Genomic DNA, 13,256 nt, shown 5'->3' on the forward strand with positions numbered 1-13,256 from the left:
GGGGCTGGTTGCTGGGGGTTACCCGTTGCGGTCGTGTCCGTCCCCATGACCCGCCCATTATCCCTCTCCCCATCTTCCTCCTCATCCGACTAGGCCTGCCCTTGCCCCTCATCCCCCTCCAGCACATCGCCCCTCTGCTGGGCTATATTGTGGAGGACGCAGCAGACCACCACGATGCGGCTGACCCTCCTGGCCTCGTACTGGAGGACCCCTCCAGAGCGGTCCAGGCACCTGAGGCGCACCTTCAGGACCCCGAAGCACCTCGCGACCACACCTCTGGTCGCACAATGGGCATCATTGTAGCGGGTCCCCTGGGTTGCGGTGTCCTGGGTCGTCTCGGCCAGAGGGCTGGTGTTCCGGCTGCCTTCCCCATCAGTGCTTTGGTCCCTGGGGGGCACTGGACCTGGCACTGGGTAAACACTAACAGCAACAGTGTTAGACGGCCGCACGCATCCACTCCAGCGGTTTGGTCTCCATTAGCATTGGTGCACAGGGCACCCAGCCATTGCGGCTGGCATGGGTGGGTGCAGCCATGTGATCAGGATGGGGGTGGGACTGTCCCCCTTATCATAGGCTTATCATAGAATTTACAGTGCAGAAGGAGGCCATTCGGCCCATCGAGTCTGCACCAGCTCCTGGAAAGAGCACCCTACCCAAGCCCACACCTCCACCCTATCCCCATAACCCAGTAACCCCACCCAACACTAAGGGTAATTTTGGACACTAAGGGCAATTTATCATGGCCAATCCACCTAACCTGCACATCTTTGGACTGTGGGAGGAAACCGGAGCACCCGGAGGAAACCCACGCACACACGGGGAGAACGTGCCGACTCCGCACAGACAGTGACCCAAGCCGGAATCGAACCTGGGACCCTGGAGCTGTGAAGCAATTGCGCTATCCACAATGCTACCTTGTTGCCCACAAACTGGGCACCCCTGGGGGGGGGGTCACATGTGTGGGGGGGGGGTAGGGTGGTTGTTGCCAGGGGCACAGCGCTGGGTACTCACCCTGGCTACCCTGAGGAGATCGTGCAGCTTCTTTTGGCACTGGTCAGCAGTCCGGGCCACCTCCTCGACGGGGCTGACGGCGTCGGCCGCCTCCGCCCAGGCACGGCAAACGATGGCGCCTGCTGTCCTGCGGCCCGGCCCGGGATACAACACCAGCCTCCTCTCCACGGCGTCCAGGAGGGTGTTCAACTCTGTCCCTGAAAGTTGGTGCTCTGGCGCCCATCTTTCCTGCGAAGCGTTGAATACCTGCATGCCCGTGACGCCGTCCTGAAACTCCACGGTTTTCACAGCGGCCTCAACACTTAGCCTCGTTTTGGGAGAATCCAACCCATAATTTCCCAAACAGTGTGAGTGTAAATAAATCAAACCCCATGGAATCCAATCCGGGGTTTTATATAAGGACGGTACTCTGCAGGTCTGGGCATCGGCAGGGTATTAACCAATTAGAAACTGGCGCTGAACACTCTGCAGCTTGTAATGATATTTACAATCTTAGTGCTGCATTATTAATAACCTGAATGTCTGACGAATAGAACTTCAGAAGCATTAACAGCGATGCTCCTGTCTGTACACTTTCTGAAATGGCGGGTTTTTCATTTATCTATTCCAGAACAGAAAAAGAGTAAAGTTGGAGAGAAGGTGAGGAGAAGGAAAGCCGCCACATTCCGGACCGTCTCACAGCTCCACAAGGTATCAACAAAATCACATTGTCTAATCCACACCGCCAGTATCAAATTACACTGACTCCGGCCAGTGTCACTCCGGCCAGTGTCACTCCGGCCAGAGTCACTCCGGCCAGTGTCACTCCGGCCAGTGTCACTCCGGGCAGTGTCACTCCGGCCAGTGTCACTCCATCTATTGTCACTCCGGCCAGTGTCACTCCGGCCAGTGTCACTCCATCTATTGTCACTCCGGCCAGTGTCACTCCGGCCAGTGTCACTCCGGCCAGTGTCACTCCGGCCAGTGTCACTCCGGCCAGTGTCACCCCGGCCAGTGTCACCCCGGCCAGTGTCACTCCGGCCAGTGTCACTCCATCTATTGTCACTCCATCTATTGTCACTCCGGCCAGTGTCACTCCGGCCAGTGTCACTCCGGCCAGTGTCACTCCGGCCAGTGTCACTCCGGCCAGTGTCACTCCGGCCAGTGTCACTCCGGCCAGTGTCACTCCGGCCAGTGTCACCCCGGCCAGTGTCACTCCGGCCAGTGTCACTCCGGCCAGTGTCACTCCGGCCAGTGTCACCCCGGCCAGTGTCACTCCATCTATTGTCACTCCGGCCAGTGTCACTCCATCTAGTGTCACTCCGGCCAGTGTCACTCCGGCCAGTGTCACTCCGGCCAGTGTCACTCCATCTATTGTCACTCCGGCCAGAGTCACTCCGGCCAGTGTCACTCCGGCCAGTGTCACTCCGGCCAGAGTCACTCCGGCCAGTGTCACTCCATCTATTGTCACTCCATCTATTGTCACTCCGGCCAGTGTCACTCCGGCCAGTGTCACTCCGGCCAGTGTCACTCCATCTATTGTCACTCCGGCCAGAGTCACTCCGGCCAGTGTCACTCCGGCCAGAGTCACTCCGGCCAGTGTCACTCCATCTATTGTCACTCCGGCCAGTGTCACTCCGGCCAGTGTCACTCCATCTATTGTCACTCCATCTATTGTCACTCCGGCCAGTGTCACTCCGGCCAGTGTCACTCCGGCCAGTGTCACTCCGGCCAGTGTCACTCCATCTATTGTCACTCCATCTATTGTCACTCCGGCCAGAGTCACTCCGGCCAGAGTCACTCCGGCCAGAGTCACTCCGGCCAGTGTCACTCCGGCCAGTGTCACTCCGGCCAGTGTCACTCCATCTATTGTCACTCCGGCCAGTGTCACTCCGGCCAGAGTCACTCCGGCCAGAGTCACTCCGGCCAGAGTCACTCCGGCCAGAGTCACTCCGGCCAGAGTCACTCCGGCCAGAGTCACTCCGGCCAGAGTCACTCCGGCCAGAGTCACTCCCATCTATTGTCACTCCGGCCAGTGTCACTCCGGCCAGTGTCACTCCATCTATTGTCACTCCGGCCAGTGTCACTCCGGCCAGTGTCACTCCATCTATTGTCACTCCGGCCGGTGTCACTCCATCTATTGTCACTCCGGCCAGTGTCACTCCATCTATTGTCACTCCATCTATTGTCACTCCATCTATTGTCACTCCATCTATTGTCACTCCGGCCAGTGTCACTCCGGCCAGTGTCACTCCGGCCAGTGTCACTCCGGCCAGTGTCACTCCGGCCAGTGTCACTCCGGCCAGTGTCACCCCGGCCAGTGTCACTCCGGCCAGTGTCACTCCGGCCAGTGTCACTCCGGCCAGTGTCACCCCGGCCAGTGTCACTCCGGCCAGTGTCACTCCATCTATTGTCACTCCGGCCAGTGTCACTCCATCTAGTGTCACTCCGGCCAGTGTCACTCCGGCCAGTGTCACTCCGGCCAGTGTCACTCCATCTATTGTCACTCCGGCCAGAGTCACTCCGGCCAGTGTCACTCCGGCCAGTGTCACTCCGGCCAGAGTCACTCCGGCCAGTGTCACTCCATCTATTGTCACTCCATCTATTGTCACTCCGGCCAGTGTCACTCCGGCCAGTGTCACTCCGGCCAGTGTCACTCCGGCCAGTGTCACTCCATCTATTGTCACTCCGGCCAGAGTCACTCCGGCCAGTGTCACTCCGGCCAGAGTCACTCCGGCCAGTGTCACTCCATCTATTGTCACTCCGGCCAGTGTCACTCCGGCCAGTGTCACTCCATCTATTGTCACTCCATCTATTGTCACTCCGGCCAGTGTCACTCCGGCCAGTGTCACTCCGGCCAGTGTCACTCCGGCCAGTGTCACTCCATCTATTGTCACTCCATCTATTGTCACTCCATCTATTGTCACTCCGGCCAGAGTCACTCCGGCCAGAGTCACTCCGGCCAGAGTCACTCCGGCCAGTGTCACTCCGGCCAGTGTCACTCCGGCCAGTGTCACTCCATCTATTGTCACTCCGGCCAGTGTCACTCCGGCCAGAGTCACTCCGGCCAGAGTCACTCCGGCCAGAGTCACTCCGGCCAGAGTCACTCCGGCCAGAGTCACTCCGGCCAGAGTCACTCCCATCTATTGTCACTCCGGCCAGTGTCACTCCGGCCAGTGTCACTCCGGCCAGTGTCACTCCATCTATTGTCACTCCGGCCAGTGTCACTCCGGCCAGTGTCACTCCATCTATTGTCACTCCGGCCGGTGTCACTCCATCTATTGTCACTCCGGCCAGTGTCACTCCATCTATTGTCACTCCATCTATTGTCACTCCATCTATTGTCACTCCATCTATTGTCACTCCGGCCAGTGTCACTCCGGCCAGTGTCACTCCGGCCAGTGTCACTCCGGCCAGTGTCACTCCGGCCAGTGTCACTCGGGCCATTGTCACTCGGTCCATTGTCACTCCGTCCATTGTCACTCCGTCCATTGTCACTCCGTCCATTGTCACTCCGTCCATTGTCACTCCGACCATTGTCACTCTGTCCATTGTCACTCTGTCCATTGTCACTCTGTCCATTGTCACTCCGACCATTGTCACTCCGACCATTGTCACTCCGACCATTGTCACTCCGACCATTGTCACTCCGACCATTGTCACTCCGACCATTGTCACTCCGTCCATTGTCACTCCGTCCATTGTCACTCCGTCCATTGTCACTCCGTCCATTGTCACTCCGTCCATTGTCACTCTGTCCCATACGGTCAGAAACAGGGGCATTTATAATGGGGAACAATTCAATGGCTGAGCGACTAAATACATGTGTTGAATCCTCTGAGCTAATATCCCGTGTATGGGAGGGTGGCTGTGGGTCCTAACTTTGAGATGTGTGAAATCCTGTAACTATCAAGGCTAGAGATTTGTTAATTCCTTTTTACAGGAAAGCTTGAATAAGTTGATGTCGAACCTCCGCTCCACACAGCCACATTTTGTCCGCTGTTTAATTCCTAACGAATCCAAGACCCCAGGTACGGTTAAAATGAATCTGGAATCTTTCAGAGTTCACATTCACAGATCCTGTACTTCACGAGGGATTTGTTTCTGAAATAAATTAGTCATTAAATGTTTACTTTCTTCCGCTGTGTTTTGGTCAATTTTCCCCTTTCTCTGGAACATTTTCCTGATGCTCAGAGCCTGGGATTGCATGTAGGAACATTTTGGATATTAGTGAGTACAGAACCTGTATCCTCTGCAATGGCAGCCACTCAATGTGAGACCTAACTCAGGAGTTGTTGCAATCTTGTCGCTCAGTCAGAATGCTGTGGGTTCAGGTCGCACGCCAGAGAATTGAACACGATCTTTGGACTGACACTCCAGGACAATCGTGAGAGAGTGCAGTCTGGTCAGAGATGCCTATCCTTCATGTCACACATTGAACGGAGGCCTTCTAGTAACATTGGAACTGGAATAGGCTACTTGGCTTGAGCCTGCTCCGCTATTTAACCAGATCGTTAGTTAACACTAATTGTCACTGCTGATCTTCACCCTCAAGGCTAGCTTCCCGCACCAGCCCTGTATCTGGGCAGCACGGTAGCACAAGTGGGTAGCACTGTGGCTTCACAGCTCCAGGGTCCCAGGTTCGATTCCCCGCTGGGTCACTCTCTGTGCGGAGTCTGCACCTTCTCCCCGTGTCTGCGTGGGTTTCCTCCGGGTGCTCTGGTTTCCTCCCACAGTCCAAAGACGTGCAGGTTAGGTGGATTGGCCATGATAAATTGCCCTTAGTATGCAAAGTGTTAGGAGGGGTACGATGGTTTATCGGGTTACGGGGATAGGGTGGATGTGAGGGCTTAAGTGGGTCGGTGCAGACTCGATGGGCCGAATGGCCTCCTTCTGCACTGCATGTTCTATGTTCTGTCTCTTAATGTCATTGGGATTGAGAAATCGATCAATCTCTGCTTTAAACATTCTCCGTGACTGAGTCTCCACAGCCCCATGGACTGGAGAATTCTAAAGATGCACCACCCTCTGACTTAAGAAATTCCTCCTCATCTCACTCCTAAATACCCCTTATTCTGAGGCTGTGACACCTGGTACTAACTCCCCCCAACCAGAGGAAACAGCCCTCCCACATCTACTTTGCCTTGCCCTCTCGAAAGCACATAAGAGATGCCATGGTACTATTTTGTAAAAGAGGAGGAGAGGTCTCCAGGCCAATGTTTAGCCCAATGGGTCTTTTGGTCATTTTTCGCAATGCTGCTTATGGGATCTTGCTGTGTACAAATCCACTCCTACGTTTCCCTGCAACAATGATGACACTTTGAAAATTGTATTAGTTGTGAAGCACTTTGGGATATCCCGAGGCAATGAAAGGCGCTATAGAAATGTAAATGTATTTATTTCCTTTCTGTTCTCCTTCCCCTTCTTCTTTCACTCATTCATTTCTTTAAATTCGTCTCTTCCCTCCCTCTCAACACTGGCTGTCTAAGGTTCTGTGTGAAGATAGGTTTCCAGAGGACTATCAGTGCCTACCTCCAATAAGATTGGGGATAGAGAGGGTTGGGGGTAGAGAGGGTTGGGGGTAGAGAGGGTTGGGGTAGAGAGGGTTGGGGGTAGAGAGGGTTGGGGGTAGAGAGGGTTGGGGGTAGAGAGGGTTGGGGGTAGAGAGGGTTGGGGGTAGAGGGGGTTGGGGGTAGAGGGGGTTGGGGGTAGAGGGGGTTGGGGGTAGAGGGGGTTGGGGGTAGAGGGGGTTGGGGGTAGAGGGGGTTGGGGGTAGAGGGGGTTGGGGGTAGAGGGGGTTGGGGGTAGAGGGGGTTGGGGGTAGAGGGGGTTGGGGGTAGAGGGGGTTGGGGGTACAGAGGGTTGGGGGCAGAGCCGGTTGGGGCTAGAAGGGGTTGGGGGTAGAGGGGGTTGGGGGTAGAGAGGGTTGGGGTAGAGAGGGTTGGGGCTAGAGGGGATTGGGGCTAGAGGGGGTTGGGGCTAGAGGGGGTTGGGGCGAGAGGAGGTTGGGGCTAGAGGGGGTTGGGGCTAGAGAGGGTTGGGGCTAGAGAGGGTTGAGGCTAGAGAGGGTTGAGGCTAGAGAGGGTTGGGGCTAGAGAGGGTTGGGGGTAGAGGGGGTTGGGGCTAGAGAGAGTTGGGGCTAGAGTGGGTTGGGGCTAGAGAGGGTTGGGGCTAGAGAGGGTTGGGGGAGAGAGGGTTGGGGGGAGAGAGGGTTGGGGGGAGAGAGGGTTGGGGGAGAGAGGGTTGGGGGAGAGAGGGTTGGGGGAGAGAGGGTTGGGGGAGGAGAGGGTTGGGGTTGGAGAGGGTTGGGGGGAGAGAGGGTTGGGGGGTAGAGAGTGTTGGGAGGTAGAGAGGGTTGGGGGGTAGAGAGGGTTGGGGGGTAGAGAGGGTTGGGGGGTAGAGAGGGTTGGGGGTAGAGAGGGTTGGGGGGAGAGAGGGTTGGGAGGAGAGAGGGTTGGGGTTAGAGAGGGTTGTGAGGAGAGAGGGTTGTGAGGAGAGAGGGTTGGGGGGAGAGAGGGTTGGGAGGAGAGAGGGTTGGGAGGAGAGAGGGTTGGGGTTAGAGAGGGTTGGGGTTAGAGAGGGTTGGGGGAGAGAGGGTTGGGGGGAGAGAGGGTTGGGGGGAGAGAGGGTTGGGGTTAGAGAGGGTTGTGAGGAGAGAGGGTTGTGAGGAGAGAGGGTTGGGAGGAGAGAGGGTTGGGGTTAGAGAGGGTTGGGGTTAGAGAGGGTTGGGGGAGAGAGGGTTGGGGGGAGAGAGGGTTGGGGGGAGAGAGAGTTGGGGGAGAGAGGGTTGGGGGGAGAGAGGGTTGGGGGGAGAGAGGGTTGGGGGGGAGAGAGGGTTGGGGCTAGAGAGGGTTGGGGGTAGAGGGGGTTGGGGCTAGAGAGAGTTGGGGCTAGAGTGGGTTGGGGCTAGAGTGGGTTGGGGCTAGAGAGGGTTGGGGGAGAGAGGGTTGGGGGGAGAGAGGGTTGGGGGGAGAGAGGGTTGGGGGAGAGAGTGTTGGGGGAGAGAGGGTTGGGGGAGAGAGGGTTGGGGGAGGAGAGGGTTGGGGTTGGAGAGGGTTGGGGGGAGAGAGGGTTGGGGGGTAGAGAGTGTTGGGAGGTAGAGAGGGTTGGGGGGTAGAGAGGGTTGGGGGGTAGAGAGGGTTGGGGGTAGAGAGGGTTGGGGGGAGAGAGGGTTGGGAGGAGAGAGGGTTGGGGGGAGAGAGGGTTGGGGTTAGAGAGGGTTGTGCGCGGAGATGAACATTGGTGATCATTTCACCCCCGACTGTGACTAATCTTTCATTGAATTGTATTTTTTTTGAAGGTGTGATCGATGCGCATCTTATTCTCCATCAGCTGAGATGTAATGGAGTGCTGGAAGGAATCCGGATTTGCCGGATAGGTTTTCCGAGCCGCATCTTCTACGGTGACTTCAAGCAGAGGTAAAAGGTTGAGTTTTGTTGAAATGACCCTTGAGCTTTCCACTCCCGTTGGTGTTGGAGACACCAGTCCTGTCAGGATTCTCAGGCGTAGACATCACTGCCCCAAATTAGTCAGCATTCTGCCCTTATTTACATGAAAAAATCCTGAAATATAGAAAAAGTGAGGTCCCATTTAGCCTGGAATCTATTCCAGCATCATGGCTGATCTGTATCTTAAATCCATTGATCTTCCTTCGTTCTGTGGCCCCTAATAACCTTGCCCTGAACTTTTCATTTGATGCCTCAGCCTTAATTAACACCTGTTTAGGGAAAGGAGATCCAGATTTCTTCCAGCCTTTATGTGAGGAAATGTTTTCGCCCCGAGCAGCCTAGCTCCAATATTAAGTTATGCCCCCTTATACCTGACTGCCCCCACCCCACAGCTCCCAGGAACATTGTTAATCATCTTAAACGCCTCCGATAAAATTAACCTTTAACCTTTTTTTTAAATTTAGATTACCCAATTAATTTTTCCAATTAAGGGGCAATTTAGTGTGGCCAATCCACCTACTCTGCACATTTTTCGGGTTGTGGGGACGAAGCCCACGCAAACACTGGGAGAATGTGCAACCTCCACACCTCCCAGAGCCGGGATGGAACCTGGGACCTCAGCGCCGTGAGGCAGCTATGCTAACCTCTAGGCCACTGTGCTGCCCTAACCTTTAACCTTCTATACACTTGTTCAGCTTTGTAGACAGCGAGACGGGGCAGCATTATATTGATTACCAAGGATACAAAACTTGGCAACATAGTAGATCAGTGTTTTTCAAATTTTCTTTTCCTGGATCCCCCTTTTTACCAACCGGACGACCTTTGCGACCCATCATTTCCGCGTACCTTTAGTGTGACAGGTCAGTCTGCTTGGTCCTCACGATCTCACTTGCTTTGTCATTCAATGTTACATTTCTGCGAAGGACTTCAGCTGATGGTTTAAGTACTTGCTGTGCATCCTTTGAAAAAAAAACAAGAGCTTGTTCTTGAACTCGCCATGAACTTGTCTTCAAATACCTTTGAGGTTTTGAGGGTTTCAAACTTTTGTTTGCCAGTATTTCCCTGTATATAATACACATGGGCTTTGCATGACTGCATCGTTTGCTTTTAAAATCTGGCTGTAGCCGGCGTTCTTTTTTTAAAAAAATGTTAACGGTTGTGTTTATTAGTTACGAAAATATTGAAGACTGGAGAAATGAAAAGGCTCTTTGACTGGGTTGGCCTGTTATTCAGGAGATGTTTCTAATTAGTTTAATGCTTTTGTGCCTGTCCACTAACGAAACTGACCAATCTCACAGGTCAATACCCTGTAGTCGCTGAAAATGAGAGTATCCCCCTCACTCATTCACTGAGCTTCAAATTCCCAATGCTCTAACCCAATCATTCCTGCCATTGATGTTCTCCATGCTAACACTGGAAGTCACTCAGCTCACCCTTTTCCTGAAATTGAGAAAACCTCACGGAAAATCCACCAAACTGGAAAACCTACATCTGAATAATTCCTGGAGCAGTGTTGGTAGAGGATCTGAGTTCTTCCTGCTTTACAAACAGTGCAGGGGTCCAAAAGTGGACCTGGAAGATCTTCCCTCCCAATTTGTTATTAGGATGTTGGAGACATTGGCAAGTGTCGAAGAAATTATAAGTCAGCACTTCGAGTTTTCACCAAAGGTCCTTTAATTAAACACAAAGTTTGTCGGGGGGGGGGGGGGGGGGGGGTTGGAGAGACCACAGTCATTCCAAATGTCCCCGCTTTACAGAGGTAAAGGCAGGAAATTTATATGATACAGTAAGCAGTATCTAGGACAGAAAGCATTCTTTAGATTAGCAAGAGACAGAAAAATGAGCAGGTCGGAGTTAGATTTTAATAACAGGACTTGGGTTCCTTGCCTAAGAAAAATAATAATTGTATGCTGTCAGTGAAACAGTGTGCAGCTGTACGCTTTTTTACATTGTATGACCTTCTGACTATTTCATACAGAACATCTTGACTGAAATAAGGCTAAACATCCATCATGCTTTGCCAAGTGCCTATTTCCATGAAATATAGGCAAGCAACTGGTTAAAATGAATACATGGTATTAAGGCAACTAATCCACCAACTAAAGTCCCTTCTGCAGCAAGGCTTCCCTTGATAAGGTGGTGAGAGTTGTTTCAGAGGACGTTAAGAGAGAACCACATGGTGTTGGACTGGAGTCACATGTAGGCTAGAGGAGGGAGCGATGCCCGCATCACTTCCATGAAGGACATTAGAGAGTGACTTGGGGCTTTATGACAATCCAATAGCTTCTGCCGCTCGTTCTGGCAATGCCAGCCACCAAACATCTGGTGGTGGGATCTGAATTCCTGACTCTTGGATGACTAATCTAGTGCCATAAACCCTAGCCTGCTGTACACTAATACTCAAACCTTTCTATACAGAAAATTCCTTCAACAAATGAGTAAATGTGATTGTTGCAGATACTGGATCTTGAATCCAAACGTCCTGCCAAAAGATACGTACGTGGACAGCAGGACGGCTGCAGAGGCACTTCTTGCGTCACTGGCCATCGATCGCAGTCAGTATCGCTTTGGGCACACAAAGGTGAGCAGTGGGAGTCGAGCCGAGCCATGGAGGGCAGGGGTCACGGCAGGATCTTCCAGCCCCACCGATGTCCGCAGCGTTTTACCTGGCTCACCTGTCAGGCCATTGGGCAACCCGCTGGTGGGCAGGGTTAGAAAATCCCACCCCTAGATTTAGGGCTGTGTTTATTACCCGTCCATAATTGCCCTTAACCGAGTGATTTGCCAGGTCTTGTCAGCCGGCAGTTAAGAGTCACCACATTGCCGTGGGCCTGGAGTCACATGTAGGCCAGACCGGGTAAGGACGGCAGATTTCCTTCCCTAAAGGACATTAGTGACCCAGACAGACAATCTAATAGTTTCATGCTCACCATTATTCATACTATCTTTTTTCCATTACAGATTTATGTAGTAACTGAATTCAAATTCTCTATCATTAGGCCAGACCGGCCGAATCAAGTCCAGTAACACAGCACTCTGTAAATAATTAAATGTTACTCTTTTTGCTTTCTTTACAATTACCCTCAGGAACTCACCTAATTCCCAGTTGAAGTTTTGAATGAATCCACACAGCTGCAAAAAACTTATTCCAATGATTGACAATCTCCCTGAAGGGTAGGAATCCCTAACCAGAGCAGCAGATCCCTGGGAAGCCCACCACCTGGAGGTTCCCCTCCAAGCCACTCACCACCCTGACTTGGAAATATATCGCCGCTCCTTCACTGTCGCTGGGTCAAAATCCTGGAACTGCCTCCCTGACAGCACTGTGGGGGTACCTACACCACACGGTCTGCAACGGTTTGCGAAGGCAGCTCACCACCTCAGGGGCAATTAGGGATGGGTAACAAATGTTGGCCGAGCCAGTAATGCTCACACCCCAAAAATGCAAAGAATCAACCCTGGTTCTACACTACACAGAAATAGACCCATTGGCACAACACATCTGTGCTGGGGTTTAGGCTCCACCCTGAGCCTCTTCCCTCACCTCCTTACTTCACCCTAGCACCTTCTATTCCTCGCTCCCTCATCGATATTGCAATGATGTGTTAGTGAGTGTACATTGCTCCTGAATATTGGACACACGCTTTGAAAGGTGAAGCAGCGTTTGAAATAGATCAGTCACACCCAGGAAATATTCTCCGCATATTGACTGAGATTTTCCTTCTCTTTGAATGTCCAGTTTTAAACCGGATTCCCTGGATAGATATGTAAGGAGGATCATGTACCCCAGTAAAGGCGGCCCGGTAGCACAGTGGTTAGCACGGTTGCTTCACAGCTCCAGGATCCCAGGTTCGATTCCTGGCTTGGGTCACTGTCTGTGCGGAGTCTGCACGTTCTCCCCGTGTCTGCGTGGGTTTCCTCCGGGTGCTCCGGTTTCATAGAATTTACAGTGCAGAAGGAGGCCGTTCGGCCCATCGGGTCTGCACCGGCTCTTGGAAAGAGCACCCGACCCAAGCCCACATCTCCGCCCTATCCCCATAACCCAGTAACCCCACCCAACACTAAGGGCAATTTTGAACACTTAAGGGCAACTTAGCATGGCCAATCCACCTAACCTGTACATCTTTGGACTGTGGGAGGAAACCGAAGCAGACGCGGGGAGAATGTGCAGACTCCGCACAGACAGTGGCCCAAGCCGGGAATCGAACCTGGGACCCTGGAGCCGTGAAGCAATTGTGCTAACCACCATGCTACCGTGCTGCCCTGTGGTTTCTTCCCACAGTCCAACGATGTGCAGGTTAAGTGGATTGGCCATGCTAAATTGCCCTTAGTTACTGATTATGGGGATGGGGTGGAGTCGTGGGCTTGGGTGGCGTGCTCTTTCCAAGAGCTGGTGCAGACTCGATGGGCCAAATGGCCTCCTTCTGCACTGTAAATTCTACGATTCTATGAAGGCACGTTAGGAACAACTCTAGTGGAGGCTCAGGAGCAAGTGGGAGAATCGCCCAGCCAAAGTTGAAGAGAGCGAGTGGGGGAGAAGATAAAATATCCAGAGAGCAGCTCAAATCTTTGTAAGTGACAGTGATTCCCTGTCCGACAGGTGTTCTTCAGAGCTGGCCTGCTCGGACTCCTGGAAGAAATGAGAGACAAAAGGTTGGCCAAGATTCTAACCCTGATGCAAGCCAAGTGTCGTGGCACACTGGCACGCTTGGAATTTCAGAAGTTGGTTACAATGAGGTAAGGAAAGAGAGAATGTCAGTGATCTGATGGAATCTCCTCCACCCACCCAGCCTATGGGATGTGAGCAGCCCCGTGGGA

The 13,256-nt window shown here is 53.2% G+C and overlaps 1 pseudogene; it reads left to right on the plus strand.

Moving 5' to 3' along the window:
• Positions 1-13,256, plus strand: part of LOC140425676 (myosin-13-like) — a 249,275-nt pseudogene that overhangs the window by 128,530 nt on the left and 107,489 nt on the right.

Source organism: Scyliorhinus torazame, chromosome 6 (genome assembly GCF_047496885.1).
Source record: "Scyliorhinus torazame isolate Kashiwa2021f chromosome 6, sScyTor2.1, whole genome shotgun sequence".
Lineage (NCBI taxonomy): Eukaryota > Metazoa > Chordata > Chondrichthyes > Carcharhiniformes > Scyliorhinidae > Scyliorhinus > Scyliorhinus torazame.